The sequence below is a fragment of the Formica exsecta genome, unplaced genomic scaffold (genome assembly GCF_003651465.1).
Source record: "Formica exsecta isolate Colony F162 unplaced genomic scaffold, ASM365146v1 scaffold120, whole genome shotgun sequence".
Lineage (NCBI taxonomy): Eukaryota > Metazoa > Arthropoda > Insecta > Hymenoptera > Formicidae > Formica > Formica exsecta.
In genome coordinates this window covers 3,444,556-3,472,000 of record NW_021848537.1, presented here as the reverse complement: position 1 = coordinate 3,472,000, position 27,445 = coordinate 3,444,556, and the positions used below count along the sequence as shown (strand labels likewise).

At 38.8% G+C, this 27,445-nt stretch overlaps 1 protein-coding gene across 1 annotated transcript in view; it reads left to right on the top strand.

Moving 5' to 3' along the window:
- Positions 1–5,196: 5,196 nt before the first annotated feature.
- Positions 5,197–27,445, top strand: part of LOC115242015 (neuroligin-4, Y-linked-like) — a 211,703-nt gene continuing 189,454 nt past the window's right edge. Inside the window, exon 1 of the mRNA XM_029818020.1 lies at positions 5,197–6,190. The gene's annotated coding sequence lies outside the window, so the exon portion shown is untranslated. The remainder of the gene's footprint in view (positions 6,191–27,445) is intronic.

Sequence of the window (27,445 nt, the reverse complement as noted above, 5' to 3'; positions counted from 1 at the left end):
AATAAATTCCAAGAACAATATCTATACAATTTTAGAGAATCGAGAAAATCTTGAAAGATCCAAGAGGATAAATTTGAAATAGATAAAAATTCTACAGTTAAAAGGTCGGAAAGATTTAAGATTGGATAGAGACCCCAAGGTCAATATTTGAAGATCCAAAGAAGATGCTGGTAAAATTCTTGAATCAAATAAACGGAAAACAGATTTAAAAAAAAATATCTCTGAATAAAAGCTTGATATCTTACTTCGGAATTGCTGTGATCCATGAGAAAACAATCTCTACGTCGTCTGTGAGACGTGCCGTGTTTGATGATGGCTATCTGATATTTATCAAGTTTTTTATGAGATAATTTCGCGCATTTCTTTTCTCTCATTCTCTCATTAAATACATTTATTTAGCTTCTTAATACTTCGTATAAATGAGAAAAGTCACTTTAAATTGATGCATCGATATTCGATGCATTAAAATTAACTTCTCTCCTGTTAATCTTTAAATTTTGAGGTATGTTTTAGATACATTTTATATATATTTTAATTAAAAATAGATTCTTTAAATTTTATATCTATGTTAAAGGTATGATTTTACGAATGGAATCTATTTTAATATTTAAAAATTAAAATATTTGACACATTACACTCTACATATTAATAAATAGATTATTTAGAACTTTTTTCAAAAACATTTGTCGAATATAACACAGCGGCTGAGAAGGTGACGTAACTAACCAACACAGGTTCAATAATTCTTTATTAAGAAAGTTACGAAGGATAACTTCATTAATGTTTGTACCTGTTCGACAGACGCTAGGGGCGATCGAAGTTGAAAATTGTCTGTCGTCGTGGCGACACTCGATGGCAACTTGCGGCTTGCCGACTTCAAATCCAATAAAAAAGTACACGTGCACCATAATGTCTTTACAAGAGATCAATTTTTGCCATTTGACGACCAATTTTTTTGCGTTAGGCACGAAATCAAATTGTTCATACACATTCATAATTATTTATTAATGAATAAATTAATAATTATTTATTAATGAATAAATCGAAAGTATCCGCAATTAATTATCGGGATTTCTAAAAATCTTTTAAAATAACTAAAATTTTTAAAATTTATGTAATATTTAAAATTTTTTATATTCCTAAATTCTTTTACGACTTTAGTTTGTCTAATCATTTAGTTTATTCTATTTATTCTATTTATTCATAAGCGATCCGATGTTTCGATTTCTTCTTATTTCTTGAATCTTTCAATTTGAGTATCCAATGTAATTATCTAATAATTTTTATGATAAAATAATATTTACATGTTATAGAAAACGAGCTGAAATAAACTTACCCCAAGCAAGCTTTTCTTTGAACCCCCACTGATTCGCATTGGCCAGTCTTTGCGGATCTTCATTTCCATCTGTGAAGTAAATCGGATCTTCTCGTCTCTGTACTTCTTTTTACTCGATTTTCACTTTGGCAGAAGTGGGAAAGCCAGCGCGAGAAGAGTGCAATTTGGCGTTGCTGGTTGTTGCGAGACACGAATGCGATTTTGCCTCTGCATTCGCGGTTCGTTAGAGTGAAAATCTTTCGACATCGGTCGCTACGAATTACCCGACGATCCTTTATAGTATGCTTGATGGCGACGTGTGACATGATAAAGTTGATTGCTCGGCTACTCAACATGTAAATTGTGCCTTAGCATTCTCGATTTTCATATGTATATTGCTTTCTAATTTCACAAAAGAGAGAGATTGTCTAGATACGAATGCGCGATCAATATCATTACACTTGCTAATCAAAATTTTATAATAATAAAATTGTATATATTAAAGAGAGATATAATACTCTAAAATTAATTTATTATAATAGGTTTTATACAAAGATAGAGTTAAATCCTTAAGTCGCAAATTTAGTTGTTATTAATAGGATTGCGAATTGCGCGCGATCTTTAAAGACTCTTGAAGGACTTTGTATTGGAGAACATCTTTGAAGTTTAGCTTAGTATCCTTTCTCGCAAAACCGAGAACACCGTCCTCGTTTAAACTATTGAGAGATCACTTACAGTAGGCTTCGCAGGCGCCCATTATTCACTGCGATCCGATTACGTGAGCTTTAGAGTTTCTCGCGGCACTTCCTGAATGTTCTTATTAAGAACATCGACCGAGCTACGGTTTCCGGTTAACCACCCTCTTCAGGCACGTCTTCAACGTTACCGTCTAGAGCAAATTGAATTTCGTTCTCGGTCATTTCCGCGGCTGAGAACCGGCCGCGGGTGAGAAGCTGTCACCCCTTCTGGTTGACAAAGAGCACGGCTTGGTCCAGCGGAGAAGACACGACGAGACGTTTTCTTTCATGCACTTAGACATCAGCAACGTCTGCATCCTGTCTCCAGAATGCCCAACAGGACGATTCATCTTCCGGGGGATTAGAGCGGGTTGAATGCCTCTGAAATGGATTTGGTCCTCAGAGCTCAAGGTGTTTTTTTCTAGATCCTTGAATCCTTTGAAATCCCTTTGGACTCTTTCGAGTATCCTCTCGGTTTTGCGATAATCGAATTTTTGGGTCGGAACTTTGAAGATTACACGGAATAATTTCTTTGGAATATTCTTCGATTTCTCTCTTAAAACTTGTTATTCTTTTTTCAGTTTAAAGATTTTGAAATCTCTCGAAAAACGACATTTTTGTACTTGTTTCTTTAAAAAAATGCAATTGGAAAAGTAAATTATTTATCATAAATAACTCTCAAATTGGTGCAGAGAATACATATAGCGACGTGATATCTAAAAGTTTTTATCGCCTTTTACGGATCTTATCGTGGAATAAATTTCATTCACGCGCGAAAGAACTCGTGGACCCGGCCGTTAACGAAATTAGTAGTCCCGCCGGGAAACTTTTTCACTGAATCCTACGTACGTTGAAAAAGTTCCGAACGCTCCCACATGCTGCCGGAGTAGGACGGAATCCTCTGATATATCTCGCCGAATTTCGGCTACGTGGGATCACAATAGAGGCCTGAAAAAGGACCAGCTGAGCACGAGTATATCATTCTCAGCTTGCTCCGTTTACTCTGTTTCGGTCCGTTGAATTACGCTGAACATGTAGCACTTTGAGCATGATTAATACAAGTGTTAAATCCAGTAAGGAGAGAATATCCTATATCCCGCATGTTCGTGAAAATCAGATAATTTCGCATGTGAATGTTCGATGTCGAATGTAACGATGACAGTAACGCGAAGAGACCCTACACTCAAAAAAAATAAACGGTTTACCAGAGTGTTTCTGCTTCGCGATATAATTTATAATTTCTATATTATTAATTTTTAACTCTTAACAATAATCACATCTCACAAATTTTTATCGCTTCCTTGTTAATTTTATACTATGATGTTCGAATTTATTGAAAAAAATGTCACTTGTCCTGGAAAGCTCGTTCTCGTATCAAAATTATTATAGTTTTATAAAAGAGTGATAGATTTTATTTTATCGCTAGACTTGCATTTTTTTATCATCGATATATTTCTACCTTATGTTTAAAGTATTTAACATTTCTCGACATCTCACAAATTCCGTCGTCTAAAATTTCAAATTTCCTGGAACTATTATTTTGATTCTTCGCATTCTTTCGTTATTTCCATAACATAGTTGAATTTTCACATTCACCAAAGTGTCAAAGTAACGAATATCGAGTTGTGCACAGCACGTCAACGCATCAACCACAACATTGCAGACGTCCCAAATTACAGTGTCAATAGTCGTGAACAACATTGTCCGTTGCAGGTGCAACTGAACCTTTACGTGTCAAAAAAAGTGGTCTTTCTACCACTGAGCGTTTACTCGACTCTCGTTTAGTCTAATGCAACAAAAATATGCTTCTCTTGGAATTTCAGAAGCTTCAAGTTGACAGAAAAAAAAAAGAAAAAACATGTTTCAAGGGGAAAAAAGCTTATTCTAAAAAAAATATTTAGTGTAATCTTCAAAGGGAGAGAGAATTTTCATTTAAAAATTCAGTCAGTTTTCATAAAAGAATTCTTTTTATTTTAAGTAAGGTATTATTATTTTAATAGAGTAAATTTTAACAGCACATTTTCATGTATGTAACAGTACAAAACTTCGATCCGGGAATGTAAGGCCTCTTCCGCTCGAGGAAGCCGGCTCGCTATTCACGCGTGAGATTAATTAATCTCAAGATCTCGGCCGGAAGACCCGACAGCGCAATCGAGCAACCCAATTAGCGCTCCTCGGGCGCATAGCTCGAAAGCTCTCGAAGCTCTTGCTCAAGCGGCGCGGGTTTATTCGGCACGTTTGGGCTCGCGAGTCCTTCGAGAGGACATCGATCTAAGAGGTTCCCGCCTCGCGTGTGAGGAGCCGATACGCAAACGTTCTTTAACAAGTCCCTAGATGATCCTAAAGTCACCAGCAAAAGGGTCCATCTGTTGGCAAAACTGAATCGATAGCCGGCTATCCCTTTCTTCCCGCGTCCCCACGAGTCTGCGCGGCGCGTTTCGACGATGTTCGAGCTTTTCAGACATTCCAGCTTGTAAGGCCGGGTTACACTTGACGACGCTCCGATTTTCCAAAGTTGGAGCGTCTCTCTATTATATTTATGCCATAATAAGTCGTATTTATTTCAAAGCAATCAAATGGTTACTTCTTTTTATAATATAAAATTTTTGTAATTAAATATATAATTTATGGTGGAACAGATTACTTTCATTTATTGTTTGATAAAAACTTTGTTGCATCTTCTAATTTTAAAATTTAATAGCAACAATATATTCAAAATGTTATAAAAAACACAATGATTTTAACGGGTTTTTTCATGTGTCATTAATTGAATCTTTTTCATGGGTAACTTTACGAAATAAATTACATAGATGGCATAATTGATTTTATATTATACCAATTAAACAATGAGTAAAATTCTAACGTTATCAATTATTTTAAGGGATGCTATTAACGCAAAGAAAAACTCTCCTCGAAAATTTAAAATTTTTCAACAGGATCTTTCAGAAAATTCATTATTAAATTAGTTATCATGGAATATATCGAATATTCCGCATTAAATTCATCTACAAAAACAAGTTTAAGCGAGCCTGGGCAGAGTGTCATGCTTGCGGGTCCACGTAGGAACTCTGGCTGCCTGGCGTGCTTCGCAGCATCCGGACCCGAAGTGTAATCCGCGGAATCGACCGTGGCGCGCTCGGCAGACGAGAATGGAGGCTCTGGCGTCGCGTTGCGCGAGAGCTTGCGGAGCTTTCCATTCCGGTACCGTAGTCCGTCTCGCGAGCTTCGCGGCGACGTAACACACGTCGTATAGTGCCGGTTTAACGTCGCAAGTGCCGCCCTTCATCGTCACTACGGGGGTGGTGACGGCCTGGTCCTCTTGGGGGTGTCTATACGTGGTGGTTGCCGATAATTTGGGCGTCGCGTCGCCGACGCTGCCGTTGATCGTCATGCGATCATCGAGCGAGATGCGCGTCGTCGCCACCAGTCCCGCGAGGGTTGGAACATCCCCACGAACTCACTTCCGGTAAACGCGGACCGGAACACGTAGATCGCGCTATTCGAATGTCCGGCGTTGACGTTTGTTGAGATGTAATACAGTGCTGTTGAAGAAGACGTCGACGGAATAAAAGAGGAAGGGGTTCGATTGGCGTGGTCATGAGAATTGTGGAGACTATTCGAAAGCTTCGAGTATCTTAATATATCAAAAAATTGTGGACTGAGATGTATAATAATTAGTTTTAATTGCTTAAAAAAAGCCAAAACTGATTTAAAAAAAAATAAAATAAACGATAGCAACGAAAATTTAAATATAAACACATATAAATACATATTTTTGCCGGCAAAGACCTGTTGTGCGATTAATGAAACGTAATCAAATTTATGTATCGGTGATGTCAAATCGTTTGGAAATTTAACCGTGAATGAGGAATAATTAAATCGTGCGGAAGGTAAAATGTGTTAGGATAAAGAAGATTCATCGCGTCGTAAATCTGTGCAGTGTGTAGTTTGAAGATTAATCAAAAAAGTTCGCGTGTTAATTTAACTCAACTTTCGGCTATATCGTCTCGGTCATAGGAACAAAGTGAAATTGCATTTGTGTGTGCGTTTAGTGATTATTGGGAAAAAAATGTGCCGATTTTTCTCAGTGCGCAAAGTCTCTTTTGATTTCATCGAATGGAGTCCTTGTTCTTGAACGGTGAGTTTTAATAATGATAATCTTTATAATAATTCTATTATTATAATATATGATTGATATCTCTCACAGATAATACAAAATTTTATAACATTTCTAAATTGTAAATTTATTTATCTTTTTATTAAAATTTGTATTTGAATTTTTTTTTTAAATAATTTAGTATAATATTACGAGAAAAGCTTTACGTGGCTAATGTTATCTCCAAGATTAAAAAAAAATAAATAAATAAATAACACTTCTATATCTATTAAAGAGATATGCAAATATTAATCAAATTAAAAAATGAAGCAATAACATTATAAACGAAATATATAAATATGTATATAAACAGTTTATAATTGAAAGAAGATAAATAACGTCATAGCAAATACGTGAATTTTTAACTTACGCGGATATAGATTCTTGTGTTTTTTTCATTCCAAGTTTAATTAAAATGATCAAAAATAATGGTTATATTTGCTGAATGACTGAAACGTTCAGCGAATTAAATTTAACGAGAGAAGATTTCGGCACTCCCATATCGAATTTAAAGTGCGAAAGAGGAGGAAGGGAGGTTAAACGGAACCTCATCGTTCCGATCTTCCACATCGCGCGGAAACATGGCGGACGTTTTCGCTCAACAATGAAATTTCTGTTTTTCCAACGGTAACCCGCCGCGGGGGTTTCCGCGTTTAAATATTCCCGAAGTATGCAAATGCTGTAAATTCGCTGGAAAATATACCCGGTGCTCGAACGTACACATATATATATACATACATATACATATATATATGTATTCGGGATTATCGACTCTCGTTATACCTAGATATCGCAAAACGTTGCACGCGAAAATGTATTAACCCTGTGGCCCGCCGATAATTTGCATAAATGGTCGGCGAAATTCACGCTGCCATGTCGCGATCTCCGCGCGCGCCCGTTTACTTCAAAGCGGATTACAAGTTACCGACGATTTACGCGCTCATTATGCCTTTTCGAGCTCTCGCGGTTACCGCCGAAGTACATGGCAAGAAGTTTCAGACACACTTCTGGAATAAACTCCGAAACGCGATATATCCTTGGCTTCGGCGGTTGCACAAGGCACGTAACGTTGTTCCACCCTTAAGCGCGCATGGCTTAGCGTATATACACAATATTTCGCGCATCCAAACATAATTATGTGTTTGGACACGCAAGAGTTAATTTAGACGCGAGACGATAATGATTATGGGACACTTTAGCTTTTCTCGGCAAAAAAAAAAAAGAAAATTTTTTTCTCACTTTTCTATCGCGTTGCGAAATTCTGAATTAGCTTTAATCGCGAAGAATGCCGCGAGAAATTTGCGCGGTTTCGTAAGCGAGAACGATATTGTTCTCGGATTAAATATGTCTCCTCTGAAGAGAGGAGACACGCGTGTCCAATCTCTCGCATCTCGTATTTCCTTCAAAAATACGCCCCGCGTATGTTTGTAACGTATTGGAAAAATAATCCCGACCTGGCGCGCGAAGAGAGAGCCCGGAATGCAAATGCGTTCTATTGATAAATGCAGGCGGCTAACAAACACACGTATCTACACATACGAATTGCCTGCGATTCCTATTGAATGAAATTTGTTCTGCTTACGTACATAAGACGTCTGATTTATCTTACCCGACGCAACGGGGCGAAACGCGGATTACGTGCCCCGCATGTGTACATTCCCTTGGCGTGTACCCCCCTCTCGAGAAATATGCGGCGAGATTCGACGGGCCGCTTCAGTTGTTCAGGATTAATCGCCGTGAGAGAAACAACACCTGCTATTCATCGCCGCAAAGTCGTTTATTAATACCCATGGAGATGTACAAGGTATTCCAAAGGGACAATACGTGTAGCACATTGAAAAGTACAAAGTTCAATATATGTACATGCAGGGGATTAATGAGGAAACTTTACCAGGTAGTAAATCTTAGAGCTGTTGTATTCTGCAATGTCTAGACTCCAGAATTTAATCGATAAAACATCGTATTGTTTTCAATTTTCCTACATTAAAATTTTTATATATAATTCCGTTATATCTATAAATAAATTTTTATATTTATACTTTAAGATTGGATATGAATTATAATCGTTAAACGGATTAGGCTCAGATTGAAAAAATATTTATTATTAATATATTACAAAGCAAAATCGTCGCTGTTTAAATTTTATATTTTAATTTTCTCATTCACATGCAGATTAATCGTCGTCACAATAGATGCCTTGACGAGCGTCGCAAGATTAGTTCGAGTGGTTGGAAACTTATTTCGCGCTACAAATAGCCTCATGAGGGTAATAAGTAGTGAGGTTGTCGCGTAATAAGTCTTCGGCTATGCGATATTCGAAATTGAGAGGCTGATTCACGCCGCGCTTAGTGAATAGCACGTTCGCTCGGTGACGAGATGAAAGCCGCAAGTTTTGATGAAATGCATTCTATTCGCTGCAGTAACTATGTATGAAGGCTCGCGTGCGTAAGTAAGTGGGTAACGTGTGCTGGTTAGACGCGCACCCAAAGATACGAAGCGAGAGGGATTGGGAGGATTCATCCCTTCAAGTTCTTCTTTCTGACTCTCTCTCTCTCTTTCTCTCTCTCTCTCTCTTTTTCTCTCTTTGCTTCGACTTCATCTCGAGAGCTGTCCCCGTTTCGCGCCATAATCAGAGTTCAGCCAACTTTGCTCTTTCTTCGCTTCTGCCGCGGTCCAACTAGACGTATTACTCTTTCTCTTCCTCACTTTGGCTGAAGTTTCTTTCCGGCGTGAATAGAATCCTGCCGGTTCAAAAATCAAAGGTTCGAGATCCTAAAATTGAAATATAAGAGCTTTTTGTTGGGAATGTAAGGACCGGAGAGTACTTGAGATCGCGCGAGTTTGCGACGATAAAGGAGACTCGAGGAATCGTTGTAATCTAGATTTCTCGGGAAAAAAAGTGTATATAAAAATGTAAAATTTATTTAATATTGCTCGTACAATACAAAATTGCTCGTAAATTTCAAGCACGAATTGTCGATACAAGTTTTTAATTTCCGTATTCAAGTAATAATTGTGAATCTTAATCCTTTGAAAGATTCTTTAGAGAAAATTTATATTTCTAAAGTTCCACGTACTTTTTCCAATTTCCCCTTGCACATTTTTAGATGTTGGATTTTCAATCCTTTAGATTCAACGTTTGGCTTTTTAGATCTTAGATTCACCGGACATTACTAGATCTTAGATGCATGGAATCCTTCCGATCTTAAGCTATTCAAGTCTTAGATTTTTTCTTCAAATAAAGATAAAATTAACTTTTAGATTATAAAATTATTAAATTTTGTATTATTAAATCTTTCTTAAGATTTTCTCTAGAATTTTTATATTCTAATATTTTTTCGTCTATTTTAATTCTTGCATTCTTGTTTTTAATAATCTTTTAATTGTTAAATTACACGATCATATATTCTAAAATCTCTCTTTGATATAACATGTTTTATCTTCTGTTATAGTTATATCTTCTTGTATTTACTTTTATGTCTGTAATTTTTGTAATAATCTCAAAGCTTAATATATAATTTTCAATGACATTTGCAAAAAAACGTCAAATAAATTTCGGGAATAATTTCATGAGTTTGAGAGTGTGCGAAACCACACACACAACTAAAGATATATCGAAATAATCTCTCACTCATCGATCGAATAACTGCGCATTGCCCTGCACGATAACGAGCGGAGCGTTTATTAACACGGCTTTAGTCGCGATCTATTAATTGGATGACGGGGGTTGATTACCGTCCGCATGTTTCGCGTGGATCGAGCGGATGCCGGCGAAAATTGCGAGCGGACGCGCAGTGGAACCCGGCCAAATATAATGTGCACGCTATGATGCGCCCAGGGTATCTCGCGCGAGCACAAGGTGAAAAATGTCTCACTTTACACCTTAGTTTCAGTATCGCCATTTAAGTAACATATCGTGGAAACTTTGCCCGGCCCCGTATCTCGAGCGAGTCGAGTTCGGTAGGGACGGATCGATAATCCGTTACGGCGCATTTTATTTCGATAGCCGCGCGCCACATATTTCAGAAACTATATCAGAAAGCCGAGAAATTTTTATTCTCATTATTAAAATCTCCTCGGTATCTTTAAATCTGAATTTTCGACATCGTCGAATATCGAAATCCTCGAGTGGTTCAAGCTTGCAATCTTTTGCTTGATCTCGCGGTTTCTAGAATTATCATAAATTTTTGTAAATAACGTTTTTAAAAAGAATACTAGATTCTGATGCAGATTAGTTTGCACTAGCGTGTTAATTAAAATCTGTGATATTTTCGAGCACATACGTTCAACAAATGAAGCAAATGGAAAGTATAAAAAGGAAGCATTAGGAGAATTCTTCGAATTGTCTAAAGATGCAGGTATCGCAATACCAAGATCGATTTTGCTTCAAAAAAGGCGCAGTCCAATCTTGCTTCTTGTCTTTCGCGATTGAACGACAGAAGCGATTATTATCCGTGTTGTAATTCGATTCCCACCGTGTTCCGAGTGACAGTTCGATCTCGGTCTACATGGATACTCTAATACCTCGGGATATTAGGATCTTAGGAAATGGAATCAACGGGGAAGGATAGCAATTCAGGGATACTGCAGCGAGCAGCGGGGAGTCCATAGCGAAAACAATGCAGTTAACTCGATCGCCACTTTTGTACAAAATAAACGCGCATTTTACGAGTATTCGTCGAATAAAAGCATCAATGTATAAATTAAAAAAAAAGAAGATGGTATTCTCTCTCTCTTCCTTTTTTATTCTCGACTTACAGTTATTTATCTTACGAGAAGAATCGAAGTTGCATCAAATGTGAACGTCGCATCGCGGATCTTCGATTGAGTGACCCTCTTTATTTGTCGAAGGTTTCTCCCAAAGAAGGGACTCCACGTTGATTTATAGAGAAAGTTTGTGCCGCGCGTACGCGGAATCTTGTTTCGGTACTGTTACGTCGTTCGTAAGTTCCTCTTTCTCTCTCGACAATCGTAAGAGTTCGGAGCGCTCGTGATGATCTGCGTGGAGAAGTTTGCCGGTGAATCAAGATTCGCCAAGTTTTTATTTACCAGCTCGAGTCTTATTTACCAGGGTAAACGTACCCATAATTTTACCATTTTTCGCAGCTCACATATTGCACTTGGAAAAGTGCGATAAGTTTGCCATATTGTCGTGATACTCTGAGAACACTGTACTAAAATCTATATACATAATCTCAACATTTTTATCAAGCAATCTTTATCCAAAGAATAAAATAAAATACTAAATAGTCGTACATATTAAATCATAAATTTATAATAAAATTTAAGATTGAGAGAATATAGACTGTAAGAAAATCATACGATCAAAATTCTCATCTATTTTTCTGTAATGTCATTAGATATTGGCATATATTAAAAGAAACAATTAATCTTACACTTACACACAATACATACAGAACTTGGTCTATCCTTTTACTTTCTCAGAGGTCATCTTGACAGCTTCCATACCGATACAAACATGTAGCAGAGTCTGTATGCGGTAACAGGGACCACTAATGCCTCCATGAAGATTTATCGTCTCACGCCAGGCCGGGGCTGTTACATAAGGTTAAGCTCAGGGTCGAGGCGTCAGAATCGAGCCCGGGTCGCCAGTCCTCGTCCTCCTCGCGATAAATCCCAATGAAGCGGAAGCTACTCGCGATTCCGCGAGGATTCTCAGGATCTTCCTTATACGTTCTAGAAGGGAACTCTGTGTAAACCGCTTTTAAAATCCGTCCCCGGTTTATATGACTTCGTCACCGCGCGCGTTTACGATTGTAAATCCAAACTTTACCCACGTCCCACGTCGCTTTACTCGTATCGCCCTCAAATCGCGGTTTAATGCTCGCGCCGCCAATTTGTGATTTACGAGATATCGGAGCAAAGCTCGCGATATCGCTTTTAATGAATGGCCATGGAATTACGATCGAGTCAATTTCTGCGGAGCGCATTTGTTACAGTCGTAATGTCGGGCGAATTTTTATTTTCCACTCGTTCCAATTTTCCCCTAGAGATCGTAACGAGATACGAGCTTTGATGCTATGTCCGGTTTTTTTAAAACTCGAAGATGTAAAGAATGCATTCACGAAACTCGCATTTTTAGAATATTTTTGACATAAAGACAGCATAACAAGATCTTTAAATTTTGTACAGAGATTTTGAAGATCTTCAAAGAACTTTTTAAAATGCAATAGATAAAATAAATACAAAACAAATTAAAAGAAAGAGACTGCCGAAATTAAAGCCACGATAGCATTTGTAAATGATATTTGATCTAAAAATTTGTTGATGCAAAGATTGTAGGAATTCAAGGCAAAATGAGACAGCAGAAAAGTAACAAATCTGAAGAGTCCAATAATAATCCGTTCTCGACAGAGAACTTTACCTGACTTGAATGTAAAACAGTTGAAAATAATATAAAATATTTAAAGTTCAATTTTATAGAGCTGATTCGTCTCTATTTCATCCGCGTCACGCGCTTCAAGTTCCCAGAGCGATCCATCGTGGTCTATATCTATGACCGATTTCATATCTGGAAATCCCGTGCAGACTCTCTCTGCCTTCCCGCGACTCGCGGAAAATAGATAGGGAAAAAGAGAGAGAAGATGGATAGAAAGAGGGCGAGAAAGGGCTCCGCAAAGCGAGAAAATCGAGTGGATACATACGTTAAGCTAGATTACGTGTCCGGCGGCTAGATTGTGGGGCGGGTTGTATCTGCCGTGGATTTATTAAGCAGCACTATATGTATTCAGCCAACGTGACATCGCTATTCTGAAGGCCGAAGGATTACAATTTCCGATGGTGCGGATCATTGGCACGAATGGAACAGGCTATCCCAGGGGAAAACGGAAATGTTGCTCTCCGATTCAACATCACGAAACGTTTACGTGCATTATAATACTCGATTGGCTGGCTCGTATATGACTTTTCTTTTTTTTTTTGTAAAATGTAGCTTGAACAGAATCGATTACGAATGCAAAGATTTTACGAGTTTTCGAAAACAGAAAGTTGCTTTTATCTGAATTTCTGTATGCCGGTTAAATTTAATTTTATACTCCTAGCCGAATATATCTAGAAGAGAAATATTACAAAATTTTACAAACTTATATCAAATTTTATTAAAAATGTAAATGCATTTTGTTCCGTTTTATATTTTCTAAAAAATTTACACTAAATCCTTGGACTACCTGTGTAATTAATTCGGAATTAAAAGAAGTACAGACGTTGAATTGAAAATTTGCCGATAAAGTGCGCAAAAATTCCTTTTAACCAAACCAGTTACCGTACGGAATTTTCAACTGCGGAATAAACGATTCATGCAAATCTAAGCTGTAGGCGGTAGCGAGCGTGCAAGCTACCGTGCTAATTGGAAAGTATTTAAAACACGGCAGACCACAAAAGTGTGGAAGTAGCCGCATCGCGGGCTGGCTTGCATGGGCGAAAAGAATTCTCGTCGTGTAAATTTCAAACTATTTGTGCAATTCGCTCTTATTAGAGCACTTTGCAACCGCTCGCTGATACATGTTGCACGGAAATTTCTTCGACAGTAATACTGCATATAAAGTCAAAACAAATTTCCCTGTAAGATATAAAATACGGGAACACAATATTTTTCATCAATCTTTATCCATTCGTAATATAAAAGTAGAAATTTTTTTTTGTATAATAAAATAAATATCGTAGAAATTCTTTTGTATAATAAAACAGTCTTATAAATATATAAATAATTTAGTAATATAAATAAATAATTAAATACGATAATTTTTTTAATTGCGTTTTTGGTTTTCAAGTATCTAGAGTATTATATAATAATTCACGCTTGTATACATCATTTCAACTTGTTTTACGCATCAATCTTATGTTTCTTTTTATTTTTTATTTTATCGAACATTCGCTCCGCGATTTACGCTATTAGCGATCTTTCTTTTTTATCTTTTCACCCGTCGTATTCCGAAGCACCGCTGCCGATACGTTCCGATTTTTCGCCGTCGGTGACAGCTGCCAGAATGTTATCGAACCCTCGAAACACAACGGGAGTCGATAATGCACGAGCTGGTCGCAATGAAAACCGCAATAGCTAGGAGCGGGCGCGAATCTGTTTCACATTTTATCGCTCATCGAAACTGGTTACCTGAGTTGTACAAGCGAATAAATACGTCGAGTAAATATATAAGAACCATCACTGAAATTATCGATTTCTTCTTAAAGTTTATATTGTTTTGTAAAAATTTCTTACAACTAAAAATTGTCCTTAAAATTTGAATCACATTCGAGATTTGAGCTTTACATCCATAAGAAAAGCTACTCTTGCGGAGGCATCAAACAATTGGCAATTATTTTCAATCGATTTTTCACCCTCACAAATTTGACACGTTACATTAATCGCGAACATTACTAAAAATCTCTCTTATAACACAGATATTTTTTCGTGTTGTACGTACATCTCGTGCATACAATTGTACTTTAATTGGCTGCCGGCATTGTTGCAAATTTCAATTCGATGCGCATGAAATCGCCGGCTCTGTATCTCCATCGGCGCGTCTTATTGAGAGAGAACACAAAGCAAACTGTATAGCGATACGCGAATTTCGCACGGCTATGTTCTATTAGCCGCCACGTTATTCGCGGCAATCGCTCGAAACGGTACAATTTAACATCACGTTACACACCCATGGGCAACCCACTGGCGGGCTTTACACAGGGTTTTGTGTTAGAATTATCTGCCCGGAAGCACGTAGCACACAACTAGCGGTTAGCTAGTGGCTGCTGCCGCTTCTTGCATAGTCAGAGTATGCGTTTGATAAGAGCTTTTCGCACCAAATCCTCTTTCAATTATTTATCGATTCGAAAATACCTCTTGATTCCCTCATCTTCCAAACTCTAGAATTTTAGATTCCAATCAAAGTTAGACTCTAATATTGGTATCTTTGCAAAAATCACACATTTCAAAGCTTTAAAATAATTTTAAATATGCAATATCGTTCAAATTTAAAAAATCAAAATTTCTCTTTAACATCAGTTTTTCTATCAATTTTTAGTAAACGTATGACGTGCGCAAGTGACTATTTGGATTCTCAATTTCATACTTTCTCGATACTACGGTCGTAATCTCTCGAAACGAGCTGACGACGTCGATGACGACTTTTGAAATGCGTTTCTTACGTCCGGCTTATCCATATCGTACGAGGTCGTTTCTCTTACCGCGCGGATCACGAAACGTCTGCTGCTTATATGCACGGTAATGTCCAAGAGATACTCGACGTGCTTACGTGACGTACCAAGGGCGCAGATGGTCGTATCAGAACATTAGCATCGGCCTGAGAGGACGCCCTGATGATTTTCGACATCACGGAAACATTCGCCGCGCTCCATCTCGCTACAAAATCTTGATACATGTACGTGATAAAAGTACGTGCAAATTTGAGGAAACTTCCATCATCGAAAATTCTATGGACTTTGTAAATTGCTCTACTTTTCGAAATCGGGGTCTCGGGACTAGAGTTGAGAGCAGCGTCGCATATTTCACATAAAAATCGAGACTAATTATTCAAAACTTAACAAAATGTCAATTTCTCTAAAATCAATATATATAGATTTGCAAATTTTAACGTCGATTTTACGCGTGTACCGTGTTGATCTCCATTCTAAATTTTTCTTCATCCGGACACGCTTCTCGCACTTGACATTTATCATCAGTTTCAATCGTGAAATTATTTGTAACGAAAAGTTAAACCCTTCAATTTTTTAACGCGGGACGTGTAGTATAAAGTCACGCTCTCACAGTTTTGGCGATTATTTTGCACGCACGTTGGAGAGTAAATTTCGTGAAAGAGCTCCAAGGAACTGGGTTGGGATTTGAATTTAAACGAGAAACCCCCTATCCACTCGCGGCGACGTCGGTGTTGAACTTTTCGTTCTCCGCATGCGCGAGCGACAAGTGCCACCGAAACTATTTTTAGACACGTTGAAAAAAGCAGCGTTTTTTACCTCGGTTTTCGCCGCGTCTCGTATAAAACAGAGCAGGTACATATGAAACGTGTAGAATACATTATATAATCCCCGGGATTCGTTAGAAAAGTTGCATTTTTCGAAGCGTAACGAAAAAATAACGGGTTCTTAAATTTCGATAATTTAATCGCTAACTGTATTTGAAGTTAAATTTGATCTAAAGTTTATTGTTGCTCGGTGATGAGGCCAACTGAATTTGCAAGCCAAATTATCTGAAAGTAAGATCCCGTTATTCATTTACAGTCCTGTAGCTTAATCTCCAAACTCCTCACTTTGCAATATCAACTCTCCGCAACTAGGTCTTTGCTTAAATTTTCGTTACGGAAAAGTTATCGTTGATTTTATTCGAGGGAGCATCTTTACACAACGAAAATCGTTCACAATTCGCGAAAAATCTAACGCCGGCGGAGACTCCACTTTCCTCAGTTTCTTTGTAGTTCTCGAGTTGTGTGTTCGCTGTTGTTTCAGAGCTTTTGGATTTTAGTCTGGTCGAGTTTCACAGGATGTTGCCTTTAGAGTTGCCCGGATTCCTAGCGTATCCTTTTACGGATCTCCTCGGCGAACGTTTTATCACAAAGAGAGAGAGAAGGCAATGCGTGCGATTCACACAGTGCGGTTAATGTTTTCGAAACTTAATCTCTCACGAGCGTACTCGCGGTAGCGCGATAAATTTCGATAGAAATGACACTCTAGAATGATATTAAAGAAAGGAGAGAGAGAAAAAAAAAAATAAAAAAAGAAACGTGAAATTTTCGCCGAACACGCATCACGCCTAGCTTTTTCTTTGTCTCCGGCAACCGCCAGTCCAGATTCAATCCCATTCGTTGCCATTTCTTTCTTCTCTCGCTGGCGCATTTAGCGATGAAGCGAAAATTCATGGGCTCTCGTTAGAGACGCGGCGCGAAAATTCCGGTTCGCGGCGGCGGTGACGACGACTGCTTTTGCCCTTTGTTACCGCGTCTCCTTCTCACGACTTCCTGTCGACCAGGAAATATTCATCGGCGACAAGTTGGAATTAATGCTCGCCGTTTGTCTCGCTTCGAGAACGCCGCGAGCGTAGTGTTCGCTTTAATTCAATAGAAATAGTTTCGCCCATATATACGCGCGCGCGTATATGTGTGTTTTTTATAGTGTTTCAATTGAATTGATTAAAATATATCAGTATGTGCCGCGATGACAGACAAATATTGAATTTAATTTTATTCTTTGCTACGAAATAAAATTTATAAATGGTATTTAAAAGTGCTACAAAAAAACGTCAGCTAGCACGAATGAGATAGTCAAGAATAAATGAGTATATATATACATGTATATATCTGTTTGAAATTAATCAAAAAATGTGTAAAACTAGTCAAGATATCATTTTGAAGATATCATGACAGTAAGATTACATTTTATCAAATATTTACGACAGCAAATCAATATTTTTATGCGTCAAAAACAATTATTTGTCATACGATAAACGTAATAAATAATGCGTGAGATAAAGTATTTATAAATATGAAAATGTCAGTGCTCTGACAATCTCTGCTTAATTACAAATATTGCCGAAATCTTTTCTGTGATTATTAAAATTATGAAAAAAATTGGAACCAATTGGAAACCAATTATTTGTACAGTATCAAGTATTTATATAATCAAAATCCTCCACAGAGGAAGGCTACAATATATCCACCGAACACATGTGGGAGTAATAAAACTTACGAAACCCAAAAGAGCTACTGAACTAAAGTTAGGATCGTTATCTACGATGTCGGAGATATTTGGTTTCCAGAATATATTGGATCTGTATTGTCGAAAAGATATATCTATTTTTTCTTTTTCTTTCACAAGAGTTTTGTGGTACGCGAAATTTTTTGTGTCAATGATCTGTATGCGTTTCAAGCGAAGCACAGTTGAAATGTGTCTATAGATAACGAGACAATAATTAAACATCGAATGTAACGTTTGGACGTAACGCCGTGCTTAAATCACTTTTCAACGGGGATTTCTCGTTGCGTCTCAGTACGAACGCTCGACACACGTATTCGGATAATTGACACGAGCCTGGGCACGGAGTGAGCTTCTCGATAATTCGACGAGCTGCAAATTCGCACATGCACGTGCCGGAGTAAAGGTAAACGATGTACAGAGTATTCTCGATCCTGCATTCAATTACCGCTAATCCCATTGACGGAACAAATGGCGGGATGTCAGCACACTCGGGGAATAACGTTTGTTTCACGCGTTCGAGGAGATGTTAATGAAAGTGGCTGCGTAGCTTTTACGATTTTTCAATACACACAATGTCGGTGAGTTGATATTACAATATTCGTTTTATCGCTACGGTTCGTCGCCTCTCTCGCGAATTTTAACAATGATTCGCGTCTGCGAATAGAAGGGGCAACGAGTTATTCCCGAGGGAACATAATTCGTCCGCCCTGGCGGCGAAATTTGTTCTCAGGGACGTTACTATCCCGAACTTCGGAGCAAGTTTCACAAAAGACTCATGGTAGTACAAGAGAGGTCTTAAGGGGAAGCGGGGTTACCGTCGCTCTCCCCTCCCACCGCGGTTCTAGAAAGGACAGACGTATTGTCCTAAAATGCATCCTTTTCGAAGTACCCTCACAAAGAGCCGTATGGTGTAGATAACGCGCTTTTTTTACGACGCACCGCGAAGAGAGTATATTAGCAACAGGAGTTTATTCCCCGAGGATAATCCGGAATTCTTTCGCAGGGAAAGTTTAATAGAGTTCACTTATTGCGTGTAGTCACCTTAAGCTATTCCCGCCCTTAAACGGGAAAGCTGCAAGTTAAGCATAGGAAAACTCTAACAATATTTGTCGCGGTATATTTATATGCCTCTTATCGCGAAATCTCCAAATCCAGAAAGATCAATATACGAGTACGAGAAGAGAGAAGTATATGAAATATATTCAGATAAAGAATATATATTTATTCTTCGTATATTGGTCGTATCAGTTTCAAACCATTGGTATAACAGATTCTTGCGTATCTCTGATATCACTGGTTTATTTGCTTCTCTGCCCCGTATCCCTCCCCCCATGCCTCTCCCTCGTCGTATAAATTTCAACTAAGATACAATAATCCCCATTGACTTTTATCAAGGATATCATCACCGTTGATGCAAAAGAAAGATCGCTCGTGCGTATCGCAGGAGCGAGCGGGGCAAGGAAGGGGGATGATGTCTCCTCGACATCCTCGGCTGACGGATCCACGCGAGGGGGTACGGAGGGTTCAATTTTCCACCCTCGCGGCCGTTCGCCCGGAATATTTCCCCCGATTCGGTGGCACGCCCGGCGCACGATCCCCTTCTACTTCTTTTCCGGCACTTCGCCCCCGGTTATTTAAGATTCCCGCGGGCGTTCCGTCTTCTGTTTTAAAAATCACTCCCGTCCGCTTAGTATGCCGGAACGGCTCACGCTAGTCGACTGTGATATTGCCTTAGCGCGCTATCCTCCCTCGCTCCATTCCCCCATCGTGCTCTCCGCAAACTCCGCCGTCCCCCATCTCTCATCCGACCCCCGATTTCCGTCGCTTTTCGTTTCTTCGTCTCGGCTCTTACTCACATTCGATCCCGCATGTCGGGATGTCTAGATACCGATATTATACCTTCGATGTTCCTACACATTTAACTTATCTTCGATTCTGAGATTTAACCTTTCGAAATTCTCGTCAAGATCTCCAGAAATCTATAAAGGTGCGTCACGCTAAAATAAACACGATCTTCAATAGAATATTAGACAAGAAGCTTTATCGACATTAATATTTTACTAAACGAGCAACTATTTTAAGAGCGGGAAGGGAAAATAAAATATTAATTCTCGATACTTAGCGAGTATCTTTGAGTATTACGGGAAAGTATTAGACGGGAATATCTTTTTTGGGGTCGTCATTTCCAAGAGAAAGTATCCAATAGCTTTAATTATGTCACTTAGCCATACTTGCGACGTTTTCCGATAATTACCGGGAAATCCATAGAGCGTGTCTTACAAAATAAAAGGAGCCGGTGTATATCGGTGAGGCAACTCCTGAACGAAGGAGTTTCCCTAGGGTGTACTCGGAGGGCACTCGGCGACTCGGTAACGATTTGATCGAACCGCTGCCGGGACGTTTGCTATTTAATGCACACGGAATCTAATGAAAGCTTGTTACTGTGTGCGCGCTTCGTGCTTTTAGTCCGACTATATCATAAAAATAATGTTCAATTGTGCGTTCGCGAGACGAACACTCACCGTCCTCTCTCAAGCAAGAAGCTATCGATATTCGATATTCACTTTACATAGGAAACGGCATGAGAAATTACACTTGTAAATATTTTACGGGGGGTGAATAAAAATGCTCCCTTTCTTATTTTTATTCCGCCGACATCGTCACGTTTATGAAAGGGCCGCTCTTCAGGAACTAACAATTCAAGATCATGGAACTGGAAATCCCAGGAAATTGAAGTCCCATACATTCAAGAGCATAAAAAATGCAATAAAATGTAATTCAAATGGATGTGTGACATCGTAAAAATGGATAAGATTAAAAATGCGCGTTTATTCAAATATTTAGAGAAACAAAGATCTAACAATTTAAGGATATGAGATATTAAATATATATCTTAGAAAATCAATTTGAAAAATGTCGACGGTTTCAGAATTTAAGATTGCAAAAATCCAAGCATCTGCAAAGTACAATTTATAGAGAGATTTAAGAATAGAAAGAGATAAAATATAGACGAGTATATAAAAGAGATCTTCAATTTTCATACGCAAAAAATTGAGAAATATCGATTCTAGTTCTAGAAATACGAAGTAGCCAGAGACTTGTAAATTAAAGGATCCAGCAGATAAAAGTGAAAGTCTTTGACGATCATGTGGAAATGTAATTAGTATCCTAGTCCGCGCGTTAAAGATGGAGCATCTAGCAGAAATTCGATTAAAAACGCTAATAACTCTGCTTAAGTTGAATCTAGAGAAACGCTGTCGAGACTTTGTCTTTGGGCACCGAGTAATTCCAGTGATGAAGGCTGTACGGTAGCAGAAAATTACTTTCGTTTAATTGGGTATGGGCCATCGAAAAGTTCTCGTCAAGATGCCGATAGATTCGCCACGATAGCGAGACTTAGCCAGCATCTTTCTGCCAACTCCACGCTGACAGGAGTCTGACGAAACGTGACGAGCTAAAATCCAATTAGCGATAATTAACGTTTCCACGCGACTTTGCCCTCGGATGCCGACGAATTTTCCCGCACTTTCGGCTCGATTAACTTCTGCTCGGACATAAATGATATCGTTGTCACCTATGCAACTTTCAATTTCAATATTTCTGCACTGTATGATTTCGTCTAATGTATTCTTGAACTTTAAAATTATTTAATTTTTTTGGAGAAAAATTTCTTACATAAAACTTTTGATGTATGTTAAAGATTCTAATAAGTCGCATATCTTTGAAGAGCTTTTATAGCATTTGTAAAATTTTTAATCTCTAAATCCTTAACTTTTTATTTTTAAATATCGAAATCTTTTGCATTTTAAAGTCTTGGAATTTCTGATATTATTGGTTTTCCAAAGTGCACGATTCTATAATTTTATTTTGTTTTTAGCTACTTGTTTGTTTTGAATTTTTATCTTTAACAAATTATTAGAGATTTAAATAAACAATTTCACAAATTTTTCGTTTGATGTCAAGTTTATATTATGCATGAAATCCCCGAGATGTTGCGAGTGTTCTTTAGCATGCCAAGGGGATGCTCTTTTATTACCACGGCAGAAAGGACTTTTACGCATTAAGCAAGTAATAAGAAAGAGGGGTTTTGTTAGCATCTATAAGCTCTTTGTCAAGGCACATAAAGATACTTTAATGGTTGTTCAATGAAGTCATTAATACGACCGTAAAGCTCTGACCGACTTTCCCCTAAGAATATTCACCCTTTTATGAATTTATGAGAAATCTGAAATAATGCAAGTTTTTCCAACAAGAAGCTTTACTAATTAACACATCACAGTACATTGAAAATTTTTTTTTTAAATTAACGATAGGTACATCGATGCATATAGGACCCGAGAGTTATTTTTTTTAAAACGCATTAATATTTTTATCCTTCTAAAATTTTCTGGCCAGTAAACAATATTTAAATTTATTTTATCTTGTGGAGACCGGCATGTTTTTATCATCGATCTTTTACGTTGGTCTGTTTACTGAGCGATTCGTTTGTCTCACCAATCGACGATCGTTGCCGACACTTCGCGGAAGGAAGGAATCGTGGAATCGCCAGGACGTAACAGTATGTACGGAAATATATCGCGGATGACGAGTGACGCAAATTCGAAACACGGATCTACCGTGGCTATGGCAATTCGTTTTATGACCAGTCTCGTGACGAATTCGTGTTGCGTATTATACGACGTGTTCGTCGCTGAAAATTCCACACGCCACCGCAGCAAGACGAATGGAGGCGTCAGTCGTGGGTCGCATTAATAACAACACGAGATGTGTAAAAAAAAAAGGGGGGAAAAAGCGCACAGTTTTTCGATCACGTCGCAGCTTAATATCGTTGCCATATCCATACAACCACGCACGCACGAATTGCGTAACGTATACAGCATTAATGCATAAAACATCCACGTACAATAGTCATATTTAAAATATGTAATTGACGGACAATTTTAAGACTGCAATTTTTTAATTAGATTAATTTTTATCTAATGATGGAAGGTTTCTTCTTTTCTTTTGCAAATATAATAATGTTGATATTTTTTTTTATATATTTATAATTTGTAGACAATCATTACAGATTTTATAGATAGACGTTATTTGATGAATCCTTGGATTTTTAAGATCTTGAAATCTATTTGAAGGAAGCTTTATCGCGATATGACATCTATACAAGTCTGAATAGTGCTTTAATATTGAAAAGACTATTCGATAGCTTCCTTACATCGACGAATCCCATCGCGGCTACATTAAAGATGCTCATGGGATACGGCAAAGTTTCGATACTCGTTCAGACGATCGTCCTCCTCAGCGTTTCTAGTAAGTGTCACGTCCCTGAAGCAATGCCAGAATTATTGATAACCAATTTCTAGTCAGATCTAACGTCCCGTGGGAAAGGACGGGAGGGGGTTGGCTTTTCAAATTGCGCTTTGAATTCTCGGATATACTCGGATCCCGTGGTAATTGGATTCCTGGGTCATCAGATCCCCGAGTTCTTGCACGCTTGAAAGAGAAGGACCTGAGGTATCTCCAGTATCTAACGTGTCGTCAATTTTCTCTCACATTCTTTATTTTCTCTAACGTCTGTGCATTTTTTAATCTCTATCGCATTTTGACTCACATATAATATTTTCACGTAAAAGAGAAAGAGTGAAAAAATTGTGCCATATATAAAGAAAATAATATAATATACAACGCAAATGATGAAGCACGAAGGACTGCGTCGATCGGATTAGGAGCGGACATGGCAGGGAAAATTGGGAGAGTGGCGGACGGAGAGAATATTTTTCGCGAAAGAATCGTAAAAGGATCGATAGAAAAAGCGCAGCGGAACGTGAATGCCGGGGACTCGTTACTATAATTGGACTGGCGTTAATTTATTTTAGCGGATCTACGAAGCGCGCGGCGCAGAGTCGGCCTCCGGTAGCGCACAAAATAAGTTTCAATTTGGATAACGAATTTCTATCCCCCAGCAGCGTCAAATGAGATACAAGAATATACTCGGGACCATCCCCGCCGATATCAGCAATTATGCCAACTCTCTACCGGGAAGTTTAAATGTCTCGCGTTAAATATTCAGTTATAATTGAGGCGACAAAAATCTATATATTTGTGTTTCGCAAATTTTATTTATCGCTTAATTCGTTTACTGTCGGAGAAGCCGGGTTCTTTAATTATGCATGTTAAAATGTAGGACAAATTAAACGACGAAAACTTTTGGCTGCATTTCTGTGAAAAATTAGTTTTTGTCCTCCGCTGAAAACTTTGCTTGACGATCTAAAATTTACGTTTTTGCAGTTAAGTATTTTGCTAGATTTATAGCTTATCTTACAATTAAATTTTTAGATGTATTCCTTCATCTTTAAATCCTTTAATAATACTTTGGCACATTTTGAGTGTGCTAAGCCTTTATACTTTGTAAGGCAGCAATAACTTTCATGCTCACTCGAGCAAAATTACATCAAACGCTAGATTACTATGCTTTATAATTTCTTTTTCATCCTTCTTGAATCCTACACGTTTCACATGCTTTGAACGGTGTACCACAATTGTCTTGTATTGTATTCTTAATATTTAAATGGCCGTAATGATCTGGGGTGGGTCATGTATTCGGGCCAACAACAGGTTATATTAGAGTGTAAATTCAGTTTTTATGCGTATATACTGGAAGAAGAGAAGAGAGAGAAGGAAGGAATTTTTGTTGGGAGGTGGTAGGAAAGGAAAAATGGGAAAGCGCAGGCCAGGGTTGAGTCGGGAATCGAACCCGAGATCTCCGGGATGTGAGTCAGGCGCGCTACACACTGAGCCACCGGAGGCCACTCACAATTGTCTCAACTGGCATTTTCCCAAAAGCGCAAACCCGCAACAACGCGTTCTCTCTTATCAATCCCCTCAAGATCACTCGCAATTCCAGCGGCAAACAACAGCACTCAGGTGACAGAAGCGACATTATCGCGCGGTTAAAAAAGCGAGAAATGCGATCTCCAAACGAGCACGCGTGACATCCCTCAGGGACTCCCCGTCCCTGGAATGACGGCGATATCAGCCCGGGCGGAGAAGCTAATCGTTGGAAAGCGAAATATCATCCCGACAGGCGTCAGGCATGTGCTAACGCGGGCGACGTCGTCGTCGTCGTTCCGGGATGAATTATGCGACTTGGCGGTTTCCCGAGCGATCCTCCTTGCGAGTGCAACATGCAAAGCCATAAACCATTCATCGGTCGCTACGTTGCTGGAACCGCAGATAATGCATCTCGCGAGCGAGCGAGAGTAATCCGGCGTGCGCTCGCGCGCGTGCGAGCATCGGCGCGATTGAACGCGCCGTCGCGCCTGATCGATCGATCAATCAACGTTAAATGGCCATCAAATGGTCCCGCGACGTAACGGGGCTTTCTCGCATTGCCGCGAATTTGTAAGCGTGGACAGCTGCGCGCGTTCCCTATGAATCGTTCTACTTGCCCTCTTCTACTGAATTTCATTTTCGAGTAATCGTTCAATGGGGCTTATTGCTATTCAAACAGCGACCCTTTGAGATTTAATTAATACGATCAAGAGACGGATATTTCGAGTCATTAAGTTTGTGTTTATACTCTATGTAATATTATCTTTCGCGCTTTAGTTAATTTTAAGAGGATTTGAAAGAAGATTACGTTGCTCTTCAATCTCGAGTTCGATGTAAGTTGCTTAAAACATTAGCTGAATTTCATTTATTTTAAGAGCTAAATTAAATTTGGATTATTAAACGCTAAATTAAGATAAATGTTTGGCTCCACTGGCGTTTTATACTGAAAATGAGAGATTTGTGAGAAATGACGGATCAAATTCTTATTAAAATAACATGCATTATTCAAAGTCGTCAAGGGAGGAGGAAAACTCGTGATTTCTAGGGTCTTAAGTTAAGGACGAACAATTAGTCTCGAAGACAGTCTCTCTCGTGATCGAACAGAGTAATGTACATAGTGACGTCGCCATCAGTTCTAGAAGCAAAAACTGGATAATAAGATAGAGGTTTCACTTTGAAGATGCGGTTGACAGAAGCCGGTCGCATGTTCGTCCTTAGTTTCCTCCGATGCAGCAACGGCAGTCGCGACAGTAATCGAGGGGAAGTTTGTGCGCGGTCCGTTCGCTTGTGAGGGGTGAATGTGTACTCCGGCACTCCGGATCGATCCAAGAACGAGGAGCGAACAGTGGATGCGCTGAGAGAGGTCGATGGTCCATTAAACGCGGATCGGACCGGGAGCCAAATCGTACCAAAGACGTGTCGAAATTGCGACGACGACGTCGTCGTCGTCCTCGTCGCCGCCGCTGACTTTATTGACCCTTTACGATCATCTTAAGATGCTTCAATCATTTTTACAGATTTATTCCTCGCGACGTATATTATTATTCTTTAAATTACATTATTATTTTATATAAATTATTATTTTCTTTTTTTATTTATTATCCTAAACCGCTTTCCTGATAATGAAATCCGTATAATTTTTCAAACCTCATTGTTCCCTCCGCGTTGCCGCGGTTAATTTACCGCAATATACACTGTTGTTTTTTCATAAGAACCGCTATTTGTTAACTAACTACTGTCTCCCCTACCCCATGTATATGTTTTAACGCTGAAATGTAACGGCGACCAAAACAACGGTGTTACCGAGTCGATGGTCGGCAGTAGCGCGTATTAATTGGCGAATCAACGCGTGTTACATGTATCATACATACATTTGCGGAATTTAATTACGGTTCAGCTGATGCCCTAGTGCTTTTTGAAGCAGCTCTCGCGACGGGCGAGAATGCGAGAGGGCGAGACACGAATTTGTACTCTGTCGCGCGGATCGTGTTGCAACGAGGTGTTACGTCCGACAGGGAATTGTATTTTAGAGGACGCGGCGGACATCCTGGCCGCGTCGCAATTTTTTTCTTTTTTTTTTTTCCAACCAGGCTGGATATACTCGACGCGTCATCACGCGCGCGCGGAACGCGCGTCGCAAATTTTAAAAGTGCGCGCATACGAGACGAATGACTCGGTGTGTCGCCGAATGTGTCCGACGTCAAAAGAACGATTTTTTTCGCAGCAATTTTATTTGTCGGGGATCGCTCGCGTCTCTCGCGCATTATTTAAAATGCTAAATGGATAAATTGAAAGCGAAACTCGAAACTCGCTGGCTCCAAAGCGACTCCGAAGCGCCATTATATACAGAATTATTCCCGGGAGTGAGAATGGAGCAAGTTTTGAATTATCCTGTATAGAGCGAGAATCGTTACCCAATTAGTCATGCGGAAAATGTGACCTGTATTCACTTGACTATTGCAGCCATCTTTAGATCGATGACTCTCTTTAGAAACGCAGTTGCCCGTTAAACGATGCATACATGCATTCATCAAGGTTCCGTAAATGTGCCGCTATTTAAACTTTATTATGTTCCACAAATTACCTTACAAATTATCGTTTTAATTAATGGAAGCCCCGTGAATAATAATCGTTCAAGTTTTTTCAATTTATTATATTATAATTTTTTAACTTATTATATTATTATAG